Raw genomic sequence first — 23,127 nt, 5'->3', positions numbered from 1 at the left:
TTCCTGTAACTACTCTGCATATTGCTATCCACTGTCCAATTCTATCTCCTCCTTTCGACTTTAATCTCTTCAACACATTATTCATCCTTACTTCCTCAACACCTACTTAATACTATGCCTGGTACATATGTTCTTTAATGTTTGTTGCATAAATGGATAAATGAATGAAAATTGTTCTCACGTCTGAATCATATACTCTAGAATTTGTAAGACTTATTTAAAGAATTGGTAGCTGTGAAAATGAGTCATTTCAAAACTTTGACTATATAAACTGAAATGTAATTTAAGTAAAGGAATAAAATTAGCCCATTTTCTTTAGAACATTTTATTTCTTTTCCAATTTGTGCTGACTTGTACATTAAAAGTTGACACCTACCTTATTTCAAACATAAGAACATAAGGATATTATTACTGTATCATATGTCCATGGTGGTATCACATAACCAAAAGTTTATTATTCTTTGCTTTGAATCCAGGACTACATGGCTAACTTTTTTTTTCAAAGTAAACTTTAGTTTTTGGAATGGTTTTAGATTTACAGAAAAATTGGGAAGATAGTATAGAGTTCCAATATACCCTCCAACTAGTTTCCCCTCATCTGTAAACATTACATTACCATTAATGAAGCAATATTGATACATTATTATTAATTAAAGTCTATACTTTATTCATTTCCACAGTTTTTATCTAAGGTCCTTTTTTTGTTCCAGAATCCCATACACACATTACATTTAGTCATGTCTCTAAGCTCTTCTTGGCTGGGACGATTTCTCAGACTTTCCTTGTTTTAGATGACACTGACAGTTTTGAAGAGTACTTGTCAGGTATTTTGTAGAAAGTCCCTCAAATGGGATTTGTCTGATGTTTTCCTAATAATTAGACTGAGGTTAAGGATTTTGGGAAAAAGATCATGGAGGTAAAGTGCCGTTTTCATCACATGATATCAGGAATATACATCAATAGGACTTATCACTGTTGATGATCACCTTGATCACCGGACTGAGACAATGTTTCTCCATTGTAAAATTCCTCTATTTTCTCCATTTTCCAACTATAATCTTTAGAAGGAAATCACTATAACCAGTCCACACTTAGAGTGGAGCATTGTGCTCCATGTCCTTGAGGGAAGAGTAGCTACATAAATTATTTGGAATTCTAGTGCAAGGGAGATGTGTCTCTCCCCTCCTTAATTTATTTGATCATTTATTTACATCTGTATGAACTCATGGATATTTTATATTTTGGGTCATAATCCAATGTACTTTTATTTTGTTGTTCACACGGCCACTGGGAACTCTTTTATTTGTCTCTTGGGGCCCACTGACATACTCTCATCTATGTGTTGTGTTTTGGTTTTGGTTTTGGCACTTCCTTAATTTCTGGCACTATAAGATGCTCCAGGCTCATCTTGAATACGTCCTGCTCCATTTCCAGAGTTAGCCATTTCTTCAAGGATCCCTCAATCCTTTAACTGGAGAATGGTATTACAAACAAGATCTGGGCACTAGGTGTGCTCATTCCTACTGGGGTATCACTGCTTCTAGGCCCTTCAGAAGTTTTTAACTACTAACCTGTTTTTAACTACTACTTAAATAGGAGAAGGGTTACAATACTAGTTTATAAATACATTTTTAAACTTCTTTATAACAATATCTTATGAAGTATTTGTTCTTTGTAATATTTTCAGCAGTTGCCTAATATTTTCATATTAGGATTGCACCTTTCCCCTCCACTCTACCAGCCTACCTTTACATAGTCGTCAATTCTCAGCCTGGAGGGGCAATGGGAGATAAAGTTTTTAGCATCTTTGTCGAAATCTTTGGAGAAAAGATGCCAAGAATGTTTTTATAAACTTATTAACTGCTGATTTTATACAAATGTACAAATAGTTTTGTACAAATGTAGCTGCAAAATAGGTCAAACTCTTAATGCAAATAACTTTATCCTACCCTTCCCTCACCTGAAAAGATTTTAGGAAACTCATCCATCCCAGACGGAGACAAGAACTGAGTATATTCAAGACAAGATCTGAGTATACTCAAGAACTAAGTATATCCATATTTCTGTGGAATTCTCGTATTTCTCAGAATATTTTATTTTGGATGGTCTTAAATCTTTCAAATACTAAACAATTTACGTAGTATAATATAGGAGGGCATTTTAAAGAAAAATATATATTTCCTATTCTCTAGGAGTCTCTTTTCACTATGCCCTTTCAGCAACACGTAAGGTAAATTACTTTTACAGCTTATTCATTTTATCCCATTTTCTTGCCTATACTGTACCTTCATTATTAAATTTCTCATAAACTCTATGATTCAAGTTGTCCAAACCAAAGAGTTTTATAGGACTTAACCAAGCCTGCGTGCCACAACTACTGAAGGCCACGTGCCTAGAGCCCATGCTCCGCAACAAGAGAAGCCACCACAATGAGAATCCCGTGCACTGCAACTAAGAGTAGCCCCCAGCTCTCCACAACTAGAGAAAGCCTGCACGTGCAGCAACAAAGACCCAATGCAGCCAAAAAAAAAAAAAAAAAAAAGCTTTACAGAGGCCTTCGAGTAGTTTCTACTCTAATATCTTATTTATTTCTTAAAAAGTTTTCCCATTACATTTCAAATATCTTTACAAAGAGATTTATCAATTTGACAAATGCAATGTCACCTTATTTTATTTTTGGCTTAATTCATAACTGTCACAAAGCTCTGCGTAATTATTTTCACAGTTAGTAACTTTATGCATTTGTTTTACATTGCCACTTTGTGAATGTAAAATGGATCATGTAACTTCGTTTATTCACAGAATTGTCATGTTTGGTCATTTAGATGTAAACTATAAATTTTTGAAACAAGTGGGAATTTGAATATTAACTAGATAATATTTTTAAAATGATATTATTTAAAAATTTTAGGTTTGATAATTGTACTAGAGTAATGTAAAAACAAAGAGGCTTTGTTACCTGAAAATTGGTTTTGCCTCTTGGTGGGTATCAAGCCAAAAGACATAATCAGGCCAAAGATTGAGGAAAGGAAGGATTTCTTACAGCAAGTAAAGAGAACACCAGGGATCTTTCCCAAAGTACTGTCTCCTGAACAGCAAAATTGGGGAAGTTTTAAGCTAAAGATACATGCATATTTGCGAAGGGGATTGGGCAGTTTACAGGTCTACAGAGTCCAAGCTTTAGCTGACTGAAGTCAGGAGGGTCAGAAAAGTTCAACATCATCATCCTTTGGGTTCCAACTGATCTCGTGGTTGAGCACTTCAGGTTAACCTATACCACTGACACAGAACTGGGAGTCTTTACAACTGATCTTTGCAACAACAGCAAAGTTACTTCTTTTGCCTGATAACAGTTTGTTTCTGCATTTTTTTGTTCCCTTAAGATCATTTCTGGGACTTCCCTGGTGGTCCAGTGGGTAAGACTCCGTGCTCCCAATGCAGGGGGCCCAGGTTCGATCCCTGGTAGGGGAACTAAATCCTGCATGCATGCCACAACTAAGAGTTCGCATGCCGCAACTAAGAAGTTCACGTGCTGCAACAAAGATCACACACGCCACAACTAAGACCTGGTGAAGCCTAAATAAATAAAGTTTTCTTTTTTAAAAAAAGATCATTTCTGAGACCTGTTCAAGGACAAGCATTGGGCCAGACTTAGATCACAAAATGGTTTAGGCCAAAATTGCCTTCTCTTATAACAAGAAAGCAATGGCTGGTTCTCTTTCTCCGGGAACCACCTACCCTAACTGCTTACAGCCTTATTTTTCAGAGATAGCTGCTGAAATATTTCAAATAAAATCACATGATGTTTGGGATTTGCTTAAAACATAATACAGGGGCATGAAGAGGAAACAATGCTGACCATGAGTTGATAATTCTTGAATCTGTATAATGGGTATATGGGGGTTCATTGTACTACTCTATCTACCTACATATGTTCAAAATTCTCCATATGAAAATTTTTTTAAAATCATTAATGCTAAAAGAAAATAGGTCATTCATGAAAAACTTAGTAAATGTAAGGGCAGAAAGTAAATATTTCAACATCTCTCTGAAAGATAATGACTCACTCTCCTCCTTTTGTAAGACAACCACAATGTATTATGCCTAAAAAATAAACAGTAATTCCCTAATATCAAACATCTAGCCATTATTCAAATTTCCAATTATTTCATAAATGTAATAATTATTTTTAACAGTTTGTATCAGGACCCAAATAAAGTCCATATATTGTGATTTGTTGATATGCCCTTTAAGTCTCTCTCTCTTTTTTTTTTTTTGCGGTACGCAGGCCTCTCACCACTGTGGCTTCTCCCGCTGCAGAGCACAGGCTCTGGACGTGCAGGCTCAGCGGCCATGGCTCACAGGCCCAGCCGCTCGGTGGCATGTGGGATCCTCCCGGACCAGGGCATGAACCCGTGTCCCCTGCATCGGCAGGCGGATTCCCAACCACTGCGCCACCAGGAAAGCCCCCTTTAAGTCTCTTTTAATCTTAGAGTTTCTACTCCACATCTTTTTTTCCCCCCTTGGGGTTTCTTTGTTGATAGAGTTTCCCACAGTTTGAATTTTGTCGACTGCATTCCCATTCTATGGTTTAACCTGGTCCTGTCTTCTAACTGGTAATCTAGAGCTGCACTGTTCAATAAAGTAGCCACTAACATGTGGCTATTTAAATTTTAATTAATTAAAAATAAATAAAATTAAAAATTCAGTTCCTTAGTTGCATAAGACACATTTCTAGTAGCTATCACATTGGACAGACCAAGACTCACCCAAGTCAAGGCCAGGGATTGACTCTCTCCTCTCTTGAAAAAGGCTAAGGAAAACAGAATGGAAGTAAATAGAAATAAACATTCCTCTCGCACACAAAGTGTTTTCTGTAATAAAGAGGGTTCAATATTCTCATAATGTGGGGAATAAATCTTAGTTTTCTGTTTCTGGAGCATAAATATAGAATGACTAAGCTATATGTGACCTTGGGTAAACTACTGATTCTGTGTTTTCCAGAAAGAAAAATGGCAATGATGAGTAAAGTTATATCATAAAAAATGTAGGGCTTCCCTGGTGGCGCAGTGGTTGGGAGTCCGCCTGCCGATGCAGGGGACACGGGTTCATGCCCCGGTCCGGGGGGATCCCACATGCCGCGGAGCGGCTGGGCCCGTGAGCCATGGCTGCTGAGCCTGCACGTCCGGAGCCTGTGCTCCGCAATGGGAGAGGCCACAACAGTGAGAGGCCCGCATACCACAAAAACAAAACAAAACAAACAAACAAAAAAAGGAATAAAACTGCTGGACTTCCCTGGTGGCTCAGTGGTTGAGAATCCACCTGCCAATTCAGGGGACATGGGTTTGAGCCCTGGTCTGGGAGGATCCCACATGCTGCAGAGCAACTAAGCCCGTGTGGCCAACTATTGAGCCTACGCTCTAGAGCCCATGAGCCACAACCACTGAGCCCTTGTGCCGTAACTACTAAAGCCCACGTGCCTTTGCTCTGCAACAAGAGAAGCCACCACAATGAGAAGCCCACACACCCCAACGAAGAGTAGACCCCGCTCACCACAACTAGACAAAGCCCACGTGGGGCAACAAAGACCCAACACAGACAAAAATTAATTAATTAATTAATTAAAAAAGAAGATAAAGTTAATCTTTCTTTAAAAAAGAATAAAACTGTTAGTAAAAGAATGAAATTAGAACACTCCCTAACACCATACACAAAAATAAACTCAAAATGGATTAAAGACCTAAATGTAAGGCCAGACACTATAAAACTCTTAGAGGAAAACATAGGCAGAACACTCTATGACATAAATCACAGCAAGATCCTTTTTGACCCACCTCCTAGAGAAATGGAAATAAAACCAAAAATAAACAAATGGGACCTAACGAAACTTAAAAGCTTTTGCACAGCAAAGGAAACTATAAACAAGACAAAAAGACAACCCTTAGAATGGGAGAAAATATTTGCAAATGAAGCAACTGACAAAGGATTAATCTCCAAAATACACAGGCAGCTCATGAAGCTCACTATCAAAAAAACAAACAACCCAATCCAAAAATGGGCAGAAGACCTAAGTAGACATTTCTCCAAAGAAGATAAAAAGACTGCCAACAAACACATGAAAGGATGCTCAACATCACTAATCGTTAGAGAAATGCAAATCAAACTACAGTGAGGCAACACCTCACACCAGTCAGAATGGCCATCATCAAAAAATCTACAAACAATAAATGCTGGAGAAAAGGGAACCCTCTTGTACTGTTGGTGGGAGTGTAAATTGATACAGCCACTATGGAGAACAGTATGGAGGTTCCTTAAAAAACTAAAAATAGAACTACCATACTACCCAGCAATCCCACTACTGGGTATATACCCTGAGAAAAACATAATTCAAAAAGAGTCATGTACCACAATGTTCACTGCAGCACTATTTACAATAGCCAGGACATGGAAGCAACCTAAGTGTTCATCGACAGATGAATGGATAAAGAAGATGTGGCACATATATACAATGGAATATTACTCAGCCATAGAAAGAAACAAAATTGAGTTATTTGTAGTGAGGTGGATGGACCTAGAGTCTGTCATACAGAGTGAAGTCAGTCAGAAAGAGAAAAACAAATATTGTATGCTAACACACATATATGGAATCTGAAGAAAAAAAAAGGTTCCGAAGAACCTAGGGACAGGACAGGAATAAAGACACAGACGTAGAGAATGGAGTTGAGGACATGGGGAAGGGGAAGGGGAAGTTGGGACGAAGTGAGAGAGTGGCAATGACATATGTACACTACCAAATGTAAAATAGATAGCTAGTAGGAAGCAGCCGCATAGCACAGAGAGATCAGCTCAGGGCTTTGTGTCCACATAGAGGGGTAGGATAGGGAGGGTGGGAGGAAGGTGCAAGAGGGAGGGGATATGGAGATATATGTATACATATAGCTGATTCACTTTGCTATACACCAAACTAACTCACCATTGTAAAGCAACTATACTCCAATAAAGACATTAAAAAAGAAAAAAAAGGGAAAAACTGCTAGAAACTTCCATGTGTAAGGGTTTTTGTGCGGATATAAGCCTTCAACTCCTTTGGATAAATAACAAGGAGTGTGACTAATGAATCATATGGTAAGGTATGTTTAGTTTTGTAAGAAACTGTCAAAATGACTTCTAAAGTAGCTATACCACTTTGCATTCCCACTGGCAATGAAGGAGAATTGTCAAGTGTTTACTTTTAACATTTATTAATTTATTTAGATATATTTATGTTGTCATGCTTGTCAACAGTGGCTCTGTTATCATTACAGTTACTTTTTGAGTTATTTGACACATGGCTACATTGACTATAAAGGGTTATGTATAACTTCGTTACATATGTAACTAGACAAAATTATACACTGCCTACAGAAAACAATACTCTCTCTACTTTAATAAATAAACCAATGAGCTGTAACAATGAACCTCACATATTATTTTGAACTCTGAGAGTAACTAGGGATATGGACATCTCAGGAATGACTTTTACATAAGTAGCAGTAAAAATGATCTAATCTGTAGATTAGATAATGAGCTTTCTTAGAAGTGTCAAGAATCAGAAATTCTTACACTCACAATAGGAAGAGTTCTTAGAGATCAAACAGGGAATCACTTCCAAAGCCCTGACTGGTAATTTCTCCAGCTCAAGTAGTACAACAATTCACCCAGTGGCTGAAGGTGTATAGCTGGAATTATCCTTGACTCCTCTTTCCCTCTTATTCCCCACATCTAATCCATTGCTTCATCCTACTGATTTAACCTTCTATTTTTCTTAAATCTATCCAACTCTCTCCATCCCCACTGCCACTTCTCTAGTCCAATCCAATGTCGCCTCTCACCCGAATTATTACAAACATCATCACGTCCTGCTGCCAGGCTTACCACCCATCTCCCCCACTCCATAATGCAGCCCAAGAAATCTTTCTAAATATAGATCCGAGGTTACTCCCCTTCAGAACCCTTCAATAGTGCTTCATTATCCTAACTTTAAATCTCAAATTGCCTAACACTGCTTCAAAATTTTTCATAATCTGACTGCTTATATCTTAACCCTTTCTGCAAGATTTTCCATATCCTTTGTATTCTATACTCCAGCCGTGAGGAAATTACTAGCTGCTCACCATATGTACCTCGCTCCCTCAAATTAGCCGACTTTCACACATGCTGTATGTCTGCCACAAATACTTCTTCCAGTATTGCCCCCACTCCCCATCCCACCTGTAAATTCTTGGCCGCCCTTCAGATCTAAGCTTATAGTCATTTCTTCTGGAAAAGACTGCAGCTCTATGAGGGTAAGAGCTGTTCTCCACTGAATCCCCAGAGCCTACACAGTGCCTAGTATAACATGAATTCAAGGACCATTCACTAAGTAAATGAATAATTATGAACACAGGCTAGTAGAAAGAACATGAGTTGTTACTGACATTATGTAAAGATTTTTATCTTGTTTGTACAAATTTTAGAATAATAGTTTTGTAGTAGTATGAAGGTCATTTAGTAAGAATTTAAGACTTGCAATTATAATTATACCGAAATTATAAATTAAAATTATCGTTACTATCATTGTAAAAGTATTTGTTTCTTTCACAATATTATGTAGAAATAGCTGAGAAATAACTAGGGAAGCTGCACTATGGATTTTGTGCTCCTGCATGACCATTCCAGATACTTATAATTTTGTAGATATACTTGTATAGTGGATAAATTTAATTGTCATAAATGTTTGTTAAATTGTACTTCTGTGAGAGAATATAATAAGTCAAATTCTTTTAGGATGAATTCTTTCCTTCAACTTTTTTATTGTAGTAAGATACACATAACATGAAATTTACCATCTTAACCATTCTTAAGTATACAATTCCGTGGTATTAAATACATTTATAATATGCAACCATCACCACCACTCATCTCTATAATTCTTCTCATCTAGTAAATTGAAACTCTATGCCCATTAAACAATAACTCCTCATTCCCTCCGCCTCCTCAGGCCCTGGCAACCACCATTCTACTATCTCTATGATTTTGATTACTCTAAGCACCTCATATGAATAGAATCATAGAGTGTCTTCTCATGCCTGGCTTATTTCACTTAGTATAATGTTCTCAAAGTGTATTCATGATGCAGCATACTGAAGAATTTCCTTCCTTTTGAGAGCTGAGTTATATTCCACTGTCTAGTATAAGCCAAATTTTACTTACCCATTTATCCACTGGTGGACACCTGGCTTGCCTCCTTGTTATAGCCATTGTGAATCATGCTGTTACGAACCTGATACATATATCTCTTTGAGACTCTGGCTTTCAATTCTTCTGGGTATATACCCACAGAGCTGGAATTACTGGATTATATGATGATTCTATTTTTAATTTTTTGAGGAACTACCATACTGTTTTCCATACCAAGTGTACCATTCTACATTCTAACCAACAGTGCACAAGGGTCCAATTTCTCTACATGCTCACCAACATTTGCTGTTTTCTGGTTTTTTGATAGCAGCCATCCTCATGGGTGAGGGGTACTTTTAGGATAAGTTTTAAAGGCCTTTCCATTTTGCATGAATGAATGAACAAAAATCCAACAAACTCAAACTTCATTCAATTACATATAAATAATCAGTAGTTTGTCATTTAGAAAAACTATGTTACATGGACATACTTTTTTCAGTAAGATTAAACTTATTTTTTCACTAGGAACACAGTATTACTGGTAGTTAATAGACTGTTCACAATTCTATATCACCAACCAACAAATATATCCAGTTCTTTCTATGAGCTTAACCAAACTTATTAGGAATACAGAAAAATTATTAGTAATGGTTCTTCCCTCAGTGCTTATAGAAGAAATTCCTGGGAAGGCAATAATTCAAGCTGGCGAAGAGAGACAATTATATCACAAAAGAGAGGCTATACAGTATATTTTTACAGAATTTAAATATATGGTCTTTTTTTTTTGGTCACACCGTGTGGCTTGTGGGATCTTACTTCCCCAGCCAGGGATCGAACCCATGCCCCCTGCATGGAAGTGCGGAGTCCTAACCAATGGACCACCGGGGAATTCCCTAAATATACGTATTAAAGCCACTCTCTCAGAAAAATAATTCTTATGCTTACGATTATTTTTCACGGATATATATAGGTGTGAAAACTAGGTGTACAGGTTATACTTACTTCCTTTGTTCCTGAACTTGCTCCTTTCGATGACAGTGACTAAAATATATTATTTATTTATATTCATTTCCTCCAATGAGGTACAACATATTTTCTGTGTTAGCATATCTCACTGCATCCTACTCAACCTAAAGGAGGTTAAGTCCAAACCATGGAGAAGCTTTGGCCTGTTATTTATTTTTTCCACTTCTTCATTAATTTGTTCTTTCATGATGGGTGATTTTAATCACTTTTCAGTTCTTTGGTTGCAGAAAAATACATTTTTGTATGTTCCTTCAAGACCCTTGATAAAATGACTACCATTACCCACCTGCCTACTCAAGAGCTGGCTACTGACTTGTATGTTATTTAAGTTCTATCATTTGTCTCTTGTACTGCCCAGCTTTAAGGCTATTTCTTTTCTTTTTTTTTTTTTAAGTATTTATTTACTTATTTGGCTGAGCCGGGTCTCAGTTGCGGCATGTGGGATCTAGTTACCCAACCAGGGGTCGAACCAGGCCCCCTGCATTGGGATCGGAGAGTCCTAGCCACTGGACCACCAGGGAAGTTCCTCTTTTCCTTTTTGTAATTAAAAAATATTTCAAACATAGAGAAAAGTAGAACAGAAATAATGAACACCTGTGTGGGTATATTCCACCTGAATTCAACAAATGTTAACACGTTGCGGTATCTGCTTCACAATTTTTTAAAACAGAAATAAAACGTTAGAGATGGAATAAAAGTCCCCTTTGTGCCCCTCCCTGGCCCCTTTAGGCCTGGAGCTTAGAACACCAGCCTGTCCTCACTTGGCCCATCCTCTTTCAGGATGCAGCTTAAATTATAAACTACCCTACTGTAGCCCACAGTGATTCCTGTTTTCCCTAAACCCAACCCACTTTATTTCCAATATAGGCAGATCTTTATTTTTTCTGTGAGTTCCCTCCAGCCTGAACTTACAATGGCCTGTGAGTAGGTAACGCCCTGACTACGCTGCTCTGTGTCTTAATTTAGTACTCCTGTTGCTTCCTTGGTCTTGAGACATAAGGTAAATTATCTCAGTGGAGGTGAAGGGCCGTGAAATGTACAGTATAGTGCTGAGTGAGACGTACACAGTTGGTAAAAGGAAGGATCTCTCTCTAACCACACAAGCTGCAGTTTAATAGTCTATTTCATTAACGGTTATATTCAGGGGTTGGTCTATAAGAGAATTCATTTCCCTTAGGAACAGTGTTATAAGGTGGTTAAGTCTCCCTATCTCTCCAGCCCTAAACTAGCAGGGGTAAAACACCTCACGACCCAGGCCAGGAAAGGTCAGAGCGCAGAGAAGATCAGGAGCTCTCAAACCCACAGCGGATGAAGGACTAGGGGGGTGAAGCATAGAGGCCGGGAGTCAGATGAGACACTGTGTCTTTCGTCTCATACTCTCCGTATTTGCCGTTTCTCCCCCCTTTCCCATCCGATACTTCTGCTCCTCAGCTAATTACTCCCCCTCTTCCCCTCAACTCGGCCCTGAATGCTAGGGTGAGAAGCCCGGGTTCCCAAGAGAGGATCTGTGGGCAGGCTCTGCACAAAAGGAAGAAGAAGGGAGCCTGGTGCACAGAAGCCTGGGAAGTCAGAGACCTCTTGGGTTCGGGGTTCTTTCCTTACATAGTTCACCTTGCTTTCTCATCTAGTCTGCAAGTCCGTCAACCAGAGACTGCTCTATAAACACATAAAATCTGATTCAAATATTTTAGAAAATAACTGCAAAAATGAGTAATTCATACCATACTAGACCTGAATAATCTTTAAAAGATTATACAGTCCACCTATGCCCCTGTACCACCTGGAGCAAGCAAATCTTTCAAGTGACTTTTAATCAGCTTTTAGTACTGTATACTGCCTTACCTTTTCAACCTAATTTAAAATCACCTGAATTCCATACTCACCGCATCCTACTCAACTAGCATGGATGGTTTGCAATTTTTTTCTTTTTTTTATCCATTTTGCTTCATGCTGTGCTAATTTAACCTCATCTTGGTAAACAAGAAAATGGTCCGCATTTGACAGACTCTACTTGCAGCAACTGCAGCTGGCCTGTGTGCAAACCAATTTTGTTCATTCTTCATCCTGGCAGGGAGCTCTGCCCTAGAATTGTTTTGGGACTAATCAGCATTAAACCTGTGTCAGAAAGGTTGCTGAAAGCAGCCCTAGAGCAAGGCCGCAGGAACAAGGCTGAGCAGGAAAGGGATTAGGACAAATGCAGCAGCTGTGTAAAAATCTGTGAAGAGTTCTGCTTTTAACAGAAAAACCGGGGCTCAGCTTCTCTCCTGTGCCTTGGCACTTCTGTGGAAATGACTTGGAAAGAGGTTATGGAGAGAAAAGAGATGCACCAAATCCACTCTATTTCTTCCTTTCTGGGATGATAGGTGCTTGGTGATGAGCCAGAAAATCTTACTTCAGATGGCAGCATACAGGAAAGAAATAGTAAATGCATCCTCTGCTAGTCTCTGTAGCTGAAAACACTGCATGGCTGTTCTCCGGGTATTTAGTGAGTTAGATGGCATGGTTTTCTACAGGATGAACTGAGATACAAGAAACAGGAGACATGCCTAACAAGATCCAAGGTAGATATAAACCAACTCTAACTTGGCCTAAAAACTTTAAGAATAAATTCCTCAACATCGGGCTTCCCTGGTGGCGCAGTGGTTGAGAGTCCGCCTGCCGATGCAGGGGACACGGGTTCGTGCCCCGGTCTGGGAAGATCCCACATGCTGCGGAGCGGCTGGGCCCGTGAGCCATGGCCACTGAGCCTGCGTGTCCAGAGCCTGTGCTCCGCAACAGGAGAGGCCACAACTGCATACTGCAAAAAAAAAAAAAAAATTCCTCAACATTAAATGATCAAATATTGGAGTATTATTTTTTCTACTAACCTGCTGGATTCAGTCTACACCTTTCAGTGTATCACAGTCATTTTGTACCAGAATACGAATGAGAATCTAGTGTACTCAGTCAATCTTTCAATCCCTTAAGCTAGATAAACACTGCTTAATAACTTCACAAATACCCACCAAAGAAGGCCACTAAGCTTCCCATCTACCACCAGATCTGTGAGGCTGGTACAGAAGCCAAAAAAGAACAGACCATTTTTGTGTGATCACAGGAATTTTTGTATATATGGTTGCTTTTTGTGTGTCTGCTCACATAATTCTCATTAAATAACTAGGAAATCAGTAACTGCAACAGATGTGCATGTAAAGATTGAGGGTTTTTTTATTACAGCTTTACTGAGATATGTTCATAACCCTAATATTCGCCCTTTTAAAGTATACAACTGAGTGGTCTGGGGTATATTCATAGAGTTGTACAACCATCACCATTATCTAATTTTAGAACATTTCATCACTTCAAAAAAACTCTGTACACAGAGTTTTTGATACAATAGCCATCCCTGTTAGCTATGAATGTTTGTTACCTATGAGGGAATTTCTTGGCCTTTGTCAATTGGAACATGGCAAAAAAAAAAAAAACTCCAGAGTGTTTAGACAACACTTAAAAAGTTTCAAAAAGTGTTTTTCAAATAAACTTTTTCTCTAGTCCAGTCTTACCCATGCACCAGTTTTGGAACATATCTTGCAGCAATAATTTATTTGCAGAAAAGTGAATAAACATTACCTAACAATGGATTTAAAAATGCACTGTGACCTCACTGCAAAAGCCAGTTTCCTGCAGATACTCTGTATTGACACTCTTATTAATAAAATTAATTAATTAATAAAAATACGGTCTTACAGAGCTTTTCAACCTTGTTTCCCAAATATATGAAAACCATTTTGCATTTCTGCAGTTTCCACACCTATTATGAGTTAAAATGAAACACTTTCTAATCAAACAGCTAGCATAAGTTAGGCAAGTAACTGAACTGAAATAAATTAAGTCAGCAATGAAAAAAATAAAAATATAATGTGAGCCATACATATAATTTAAAATTTTCTAGTAGCTACGTTCTTAAAATAGGAAAAATAGGAAAAATTAATTGTAATGATATATTTTACTTAACCCAATGTATTCAAAATATTGCTTTAACTTGTAATCAATATACAAAAACATCTTACTGAGATACCAAGGCTTTGAAATCTGGTGAGTATTTTACACCTACAGCACATCTCATTTTGCAACAGTCAAGTTTCAAGTGCTCGATAGCCATGTGTGGCTAAGTGGCTCCCACACTCAGCAGCACCGCCTTAGATTACTGAAGTTAGTTTCTCTTTCAATTCATCATAAAGGAGTGCCTTAGTTTAGGTACTCATCATCTCTGGCCCAGAATATACCAGTGGACTCCTAACTGGCCTCCTTGTCAATCTGGCCTCCATATTGCTGCCAAAATGATCTTCTTAATATGCTATTATGCTAGTCTGATCATTACAATCCTCTGCATAAAATCCTTCAGTGGCCCTTTAATGCTGAATAAAAATCCAAATTCCTTCTGCCTTTACAAATATTTTCACTCAGTTTAATACATTCTCCCCTCAATCCCTGCTAATTTAGCAAACATCTGCTCCTAGTTCAGTGACACAATCTCAGGGAAACGTTCCCCATTTCCTGCCAGGGAACATTAGGTGCACTCCTCTAAACCCCCTTTTTCAGCATCTATCACACTGTGCAGTGGAGTCAAATTTTACAAGGGTTTGGCTCTAATGTGATCATGTAAGGCTAAAATCAGAGTCAAATTACCTCTGGAAACTTCTTAGGATACCATGGCCTTATTGGGAATTGAAATTTGCTGTACTCTGCAGACCTAAATGCACCTTCCTCTAGGAGTAAGGCAGATCTCCATTTCACAGATGAGGGAAACATCAAATAAGTTATGACTGGTATTAAACTTTAATTAGTAAGGTTGCTAACATTATTCTTGATGTATCCCATCATCATCAGCACTACTTTTCCAACATTTTGTTAAAAAAAAAATCACTGGGCTTCTACTATCTAAGGAGGTTATTTTCTCTTTAATCTTCTTGCTTCTATTCTATCCCTTTCTAATCATTAAGATGGATATTGGAATGATCGATTCTTCTGGGCAGAGTATTTCTTTGTATTTCTTTTTCCTCACAGATGTCTCCTCCTTCCCCCATCCCTCCACCCCTTTTTAGGTCAAGGGAGGTGGTAGCTAAGTCTTGAGACTATTGTAGGTGTGTGAGGGAGAGTACAGCAAAATTTTAAAAACATCTTTAAATCTCTAATGACTTACTACATCTGTTCAGTCCTTACCTGACCCCAGTAAAACAATGACAAAAGTATCTAAATATCTTTCCATTTTTAGGAGAAGAGGGAGCAGGGCCTGCAAGTAACCTGCAACTTCAAGTTTACTGCAGATAGCCTTGGCCCTCAGGACAACCTGTGGGTCAGTCATTCTGAGGCATAGAAAGGGACGGGAAGAGGCTAATGAATGCCCACAATCCCTGCTCCCCGGAAAAGCGCTGTTCTCAGATCTAGAATGGGTCTGTGAAACTCCCAAGCCTTGGGATAGAGGGGACCAAGGTGGTAGATTCCCTGAGACTGCTTACCATCCTCAGAAGAGAGAAGGTAAGATAAAATTGAACTAACCTTGCAGTTTTAGAGGACTTACGAGGCTGGCAGGAGGCAAGAAGGAGGTTGCTTAGGCCATGCTGCTGCTGACCAGACGCTGGCACTTCAGTGGGAAGGCAGTGGTCCCAGCATATCTCTTAAACCATTCCACCAAAGGAGTGTTCTTTTTTTTTTTTTTTTTTTTGCGGTACGCGGGCCCTCTCACTGCTGTGGCCTCTCCCGTTGCGGAACGCAGGCTCAGCAGCCATGGCCCACAGGCCCAGCCGCTCCGCAGCATGTGGGATCCTCCCGGACCGGGGCACGAACCCGTGTCCCCTGCATCGGCAGGCGGACCCCCAACCACTGCGCCACCAGGGAAGCCCAGAAGTGTCCTTTTTGAGTTAATGTTTGGACATCTTATTAGTCTTTTTTGCCATAATTTTATTGTTCTTCATTTCCCTGACATAAACCCTTCCTTTAAAAAGTATATGAGGAGACGTACAACACTGTGAATGTACTAAATGCCACTAAATTGTACACTTTTAAATGGTCAATGGTTAACTTTATGTTATGGGAATTTTACCTCAATTTTTGAAAATGAAAATCAAGTATATGATAAGAAAAATACTGCAGGATTACCAAGGCCATCTTACTTTCCTTCACTGTGTGTATATGACACACTTGGCCCTATTATGTTGCCCAGGATTAGATCTTGAATCCTAAGACTGCTGTGATGGGCTCAGAGAGAAGAGATTATAATGTCAGAATACTTAGTGCCCAGGATGTGATTAAGCTCATTTTGTTCATCAGCAAAGTGGCATCAGAACGTTCTTTCTAGCATATTAAAGAACATGAATCCTAATTAACATCTTTAATAGCTCAGTAAGCCTCCTTGTTATACACCACTGAGCCTTTTTTTATCATCTCCAATTTTGAATCATATCTTAGAAACGTTGGTAGCAGAATATATGCAGTAAGGGATAAACAAATGCATGAAATTAAAAAAAAGAATTGGAAAGATACTTAGAAATATAGGAATAACTTACAAATTATATTTTTAATGAAATCACCTTTTATTAGGAAATTCTAAACATCTACTCCACTGTAATAAAATATCACAAAAAATGGCCACCAAAAATTCTTCCCTGCCCTGTATGTGTGCATGCTGCCTCTTCTATCAAAAGAAGGGTTCTATTTTCCTCCCCTTGAATCTGGGCTGGTTCTGTGACTTGCTTTAACCAGCAGAATGTGACAGAAGTGTCGCTGTGCCAGTTCCAGACCTAGCACTTAAGAGTCTTGACAGCTCCTGTTTTTTCTCTCTTAGAATCAAACCACCACATAAAGAGACATGGGCTAAACTACTAAATAATAATGAGATGGCATGGAGAAGCAGAAGAGGCCCACCTGGCCACTAGACATTTCAGCCACCTAAGTCAAGTGAGAGAAGCCATCCTGGACATCTAGCCAAATTAGCGACCCAAGTAGGCACTGGGTGAAACAGAAGACCTGCCTAGCTGACCCAGAGGATTGTGAGAAACAGTAAATAACTGCTGATTTAAGCCACTATGGAATACAGCATACACTGTTACACAGCAATAGATAACCGAAAAATCCACATACCCCCTAACCAATTTTCTTCTACAACCCTAGATTTAAAATTGGAATTGAATTTCTGCCGATAATAAATTGACCTATTACTTAGATGCCCAAAGAATCTTGAAACCTCTAGACTGAATATTTTACTAATTTTCAAAACCAAAAGTCCTTATATCTGACAAAGGATTCATCACCAGAATATTTAAAGAATTCCTATAATCAATAATTTTTTTTAAAAAGACAACCCATTTTTAAAAAATGGACAAAAGATCTGAACAAGAGAATAAATTTAATATATACAAAAAGTCAATAAGCCAATGAAAAGATACTCAACATCATTAGTTGTCAGGTAAAATACAAATTAAAACCACAATGAGACACCACCTCAAACCTACTAGAATGATCAAAATTTAAAAGACTTACCATACCAATACCAAGTATTGGTGAGGATCTTGACCACTTGGAACTCATACATTGTTGGTGGGACTATAAAATGGCAAAGCCACTTTAAAAAACTGTTGGTGAGTTTTATACCTAACCCATACACCTACAATTCTACTCCTAAGAAGCATATATCCACAAAATTATTTGCACAAGACTGTCAGCTTTACTCATAATAGCAAAAAAACTGGAAACAACTCAAATGTCCACCAACAAGCAGAAGGATATACAAATTGTAGTATATTCATTCAATGGAACACAACTCAGTAGTAAAAAGCAATAAACTGCTGATGTACACAACAACATGGATGAATCTCAGTGACACTTTGTTAAGCAAAAGAAGCCCAACAAAAGATTCCAGATGATGTTTAAGAACTAACCTATGGTTCTGTCAGCGGGAACCACCAACTTCCAGTAATTTGTAAAAAATGACCAACACAAAGGCAAATGAGAGGTACCTGCTACATGTTCTCTAGGCCTTTTAGAAAACATGGAGTTGTTCCTTTGGCCACATACATGTGAATCTGTAAGAAAAGTGATACTCTAGACATGGGGTACAGTTCAAAAAGGAATACCCCACAACTGTTAATATAGCAAAACAGGAATAAGTCCATCTAAAGAAAGCAGAGGAAGTACACAGCAAGTAAGTTTTTTGGAAGTTAGACAAAGAGGAAAATTATTTTTATAGCTATCTATCTAAGTTTGGAATAAATAAATGGAGCATCATTAATTAAGCCCTGTTGACATAAGAATAAATTAACAATATAATTTAATAACCTTGACATTTGGACCAAAGTACTTTCGGCTTGTAAACTTTCTGTAAAACAAGAAATAATTCCTCAAATGGGTGACTGGTTTTTTTAAGGACTCAAGAGATCTTCCAGCCTTTTAATAAATATTTATTGAATAGCTTATATGAATAAGATACTCTGCAAAGTGCTATGAAAGCAGCAAAGATTAAAAAAAAAAAATCCAGACTTCTGCAGTACTATTTCATAGTAATATCTCATAGAACTTATTCATTATAATATGAAGATTCATTATATACCATATGGAGGGGTGTAATGACTATTGCACCCATCAGATTCAACAAACGTTATGGTACTATCAGCAATCTGATGCTAGATTAATTGGCACACCATCCATAACGCTAACAATGAAGCAGACAATTGGGGCTATTCAAAATCTATCAAGATTTCTGGATCCATCAAGATTTCTGGATTACAAGCATACCATTAAAAATTTTTTTATTGTAATAAGATACAGTACCTGCTCTCCACCAAACTTAAAAATTAAACAGGGAGATAAAAAGTCATTTATTTCTCCTTAAGACCATGAGACCTATAATAGCTTATAAGACAATAACTGATAAAGAATATTAACGTTATGGAAGACTGAAACAAGAGATTACAGGGCTTAAATTAGGATGAATTTAAGTTTGTACAGATAAACCAACTGCACATTTCATACAAAAATTTATTTTTTTACACCCCTCAAATAAGTCATTAAACTTCTTTTCCAGTGACCTCATGAAATAATACATTCTATTTTTTTAAAGGCTTAATAATTAGAAAATAGTTCAACATACAATCTGCTTTCCTATAATTTATACTCTCTAGTCCCAGTTCAGTTCTCTAGAGCTACTGAGGTCCACATTCTCTTCTGTATGACTAGGCCTCAAATTTTCAAATTTGGTTGATATATTCACTAATCTCCTCTTCTAAGGAAGCACACCCTATTCATTTTATCATTCCTCAAGAAATAAAAAAGAAACATCACCATCCTATTCTCTATTCCCTGGATTCAGTAATTAAAAAAATTAAAAACCTGAGCACCTTTGGTCTGCCAGGCATTAATACTCTATATTGTATGTACTGGAGATATAGCAGTGAATAACAGACATAGTCTCAGTCTCACTGAATTAACTTTTTAGGGGATGTGCTCAAGTTAGTCAATATGTATCTTAAAATCTATCACCCTAGTTCAAGACAACATAAGTACAGTGGAACTATTCCGAACATAACATCACATACAACTAGTGCAACCTAGGAATCATACTGAACTGGTCATATTATTGAGTTATATTGAGCTTGCAGTCAATTTTTTTTTTTTAATTAATGTATTTATTTGGCCATGCCGGGTCTTTAGTTGCAGCACAAGGGATCTTTGTTGCGGTGTGCAGGATCTTTAGTTGCGGCATGCGGAATCTTAGTTGTGGCATGTGGGATCTAGTTCCTTGACCAGGGATTGAAACCAGGCCCCCTGCATTGGGAGCATGGAGTCTTAACCACTGGACCACCAGGAAAGTCCCAGTCAATTCTTTTTTTTTTAAAGTGAATTAAGTGATTACATGCCAAGAATATACTAGGAACTATGAATGTAACAACAAGAGAGTATACCTCTGCCCTCAAAGACTATGAAATCCCATAAGGAAGACAAACAAGTAGACGATTATAAGCAGTGAATTAAGTTATAAAAGAGGTCTATATAGAGTGCTAGGAGAAAGCAGTGGAAGAGTACTTAACTTGCAATATACAGAAGCAGCTGTCCTAAGCAATTTCTCCTTAACCAATAGCTTAGATTGAACTAACACTGTTTCTTCTGTAAAAACATAACGGCTGATGTCCACAGTAGGCCAAAAGTGCTCATAGCCAGTAGCACTTCCACATCCTGTACTTGAATTTGTTTGCCACAGCCATTCCCAACATGTTTATCCAGTTTCACATGATACTGAATTCATAATTTAATTATTAAGTAAATTATGAAATATGATTGTGAAAAGACTCATAATTTCTATGAAAATGAAGCTGAATACGTACATAGGCAAGCTGCTAAAAAAATAATAAGGCGGCCTGTGAGAGTAGGTGCTTTGGCACTAGTCTCCCGGCTAGCGGCGTGCAGAAATCTCGAGCTGGTGGAACCCCCTCATAACCTGGAGCCCAGAAGGCCGCGAAGACAGTACAATTTCCTCAGCGGTGGACCACTGTGGTAAGAATGTCTTTCCCCCCTCATTTGAATCGCCCTCCCATGGGAATCCCAGCCCTCCCACCAGGGATCCCACCCCCACAGTTTCCTGGCTTTCCACCACCTGTACCTCCAGGGACTCCAATGATTCCTGTACCAATGAGCATTATGGCTCCTGCTCCAACTGTCTTAGTACCCACTGTGTCCATGGTTGGAAAACATTTGGGAGCATGGAAGGATCATCCAGGCTTGAAGGCTAAAGAAAATGATGAAAACTGTGGTCCCACTACTACAGTTTTCGTTGGCAACATCTCTGAAAAAGCCTCAGACATGCTTATAAGACAGCTCCTTGCTAAATGTGGCTTGGTTTTGAGCTGGAAGAGAGTACAAGGCACATCTGGAAAACTTCAAGCCTTTGGATTCTGTGAGTATAAGGAGTCTGAATCAACCCTCCGTGCACTCAGGTTATTGCATGACCTGCAGATTGGAGAGAAGAAGCTACTTGTTAAAGTTGATGCAAAGACAAAGGCACAATTGGATGAATGGAAAGCAAAGAAGAAAGCTTCTAATGGGAATGCCAGGCCAGAAACCGTCACTAATGATGACAAAGAAGCCTTAGATGAAGACACAAAGAGAAGAGATCAGATGATCAAAGGGGCCATTGAAGTTTTAATACGGGAATACTCCAGTGAGCTCAATGCCCCCTCGCAAGAATCTGACTCTCACCCCAGGAAGAAGAAGAAGGAAAAGAAGGAGGACATTTTTCGCAGATTTCCAGTGGCCCCACTGATCCCTTATCCACTCATCACTAAGCAGGATATAAATGCTATAGAAATGGAAGAAGACAAAAGAGACCTGATATCCTGAGAGATCAGCAAATTCAGAGACACACAAGAAACTGGAAGAAGAGAAAGGCAAAAAGGAAAAAGAAAGACAGGAAATTGAGAAAGAACAGAGAGAAAGAGAGAGGGAGTGTGAAAGGGAACGAGAAAGGCGAGAACGGGAACGAGAAAGGGAAAGAGAACGCGAACGAGAAAAGGAGAAGGAACGGGAGCGAGAACGAGAATGGGATAGGGATCGTGACCGGACAAAAGAGAGAGATCAAGATCGGGATCGAGAGAGAGATCGGGACCGTGATCGAGAAAGGAGTTCAGATCAGAATAAGGATCGCAGTCGATCAAGAGAAAAGAGCAGAGATCGTGAAAGGGAACGGGAGAGGTAGAGAGAGAGAGAGAACGGGAACAAGGAAGAGAACGAGAGCGAGAAAGGGAACGGGAGCGCGCGAGAGAAAAAGACAAGAAGCGGGACCGAGAAGAGGATGAAGAAGATGCATATGAACGAAGAAAACTTGAAAGAAAGCTCCGAGAGAAAGAGGCTGCTTATCAAGAGCACCTTAAGAATTGGAAAATCAGAGAACGAAAGAAAACCCAAGAGTATTAGAAAGGGGCTGAAAGAGAAGAAGAAAGAAGAAGAGAAATGGCAAAAGAAGCTAAACGACTAAAAGAATTCTTAGAAGATTATAATGATGATAGAGATGATCCCAAATATTATAGAGGAAGCGCTCTTCAGAAAAGGTTGCGTGATAGGGAAAAGGAAATGGAAGCAGATGAACGGGAGAGAAGGAAGAGCTAGAGGAAATCAGGCAGCGCCTTTTGGCCGAAGGGCACCTGGATCCAGATGCAGAGCTCCAGAGGATGGAACAAGAGGCTGAGAGGCACAGACAACCACAAATAAAGCAAGAACCAGAATCAGAGGAAGAGGAAGAAGAAAAGCAAGAAAAAGAAGAAAAACGAGAGGAACCCATGGAAGAGGAAGAAGAGCCAGAGCAAAAGTCCTGTCTCAAACCAACTCTGAGGTCCATCAGTTCTGCCCCATCTGTTTCCTCTGCCAGTGGCAATGCAACTCCCAACACTCCTGGAGATGAGTCTCCCTGTGGTATTATTATCCCTTATGAAAATTCACCAGATCAACAACAACCTGAGGAGCATAGGCCAAAAATAAGACTGAGTCTTAAACTGGGTGCTTCCAATAGTCCTGGTCAGCCTAATTCTGTGAAGAGAAAGAAACTACCTGTAGATAGTGTCTTTAACAAATTTGAGGATGAAGACAGTGATGATGTACCCCGAAAAAGGAAACTGGTTCCCTTGGATTATGGTGAAGACAATAAAAATGCTGCCAAAGGCACTGTGAACACTGAAAAAAAAGCGCAAACACATTAAGAGTCTCATTGAAAAAATCCCTACAGCAATGGGCTTCCCTGGTGGCGCAGTGGTTGAGAGTCCGCCTGCCGATGCAGGGGACATGGGTTCGTGCCCCGGTCCGGGAAGATCCCACATGCCGCGGAGCGGCTGGGCCCGTGAGCCACGGCCGCTGAGCCTGCGCGTCCGGAGCCTGTGCTCCGCA

The 23,127-nt window shown here is 38.9% G+C and overlaps 1 protein-coding gene and 1 pseudogene across 1 annotated transcript in view; one reads left to right on the top strand and one right to left on the bottom strand.

The window, feature by feature from the left end:
- Positions 1-23,127, bottom strand: part of DENND5B (DENN domain containing 5B) — a 210,836-nt gene that overhangs the window by 131,860 nt on the left and 55,849 nt on the right. The window lies entirely within an intron of this gene.
- The window catches only part of LOC113632310 (RNA-binding protein 25-like), a 3,215-nt pseudogene continuing 841 nt past the window's right edge, over positions 20,754-23,127 (top strand).

This window comes from Aethalodelphis obliquidens, unplaced genomic scaffold (assembly GCF_003676395.1).
Source record: "Aethalodelphis obliquidens isolate GAN/ISIS:26980383/991018 unplaced genomic scaffold, ASM367639v1 scaffold36, whole genome shotgun sequence".
NCBI lineage: Eukaryota > Metazoa > Chordata > Mammalia > Artiodactyla > Delphinidae > Aethalodelphis > Aethalodelphis obliquidens.
The sequence above is the reverse complement of the archived record's forward strand: the minus strand, read 5'-3'. Positions and strand labels throughout refer to the sequence as shown.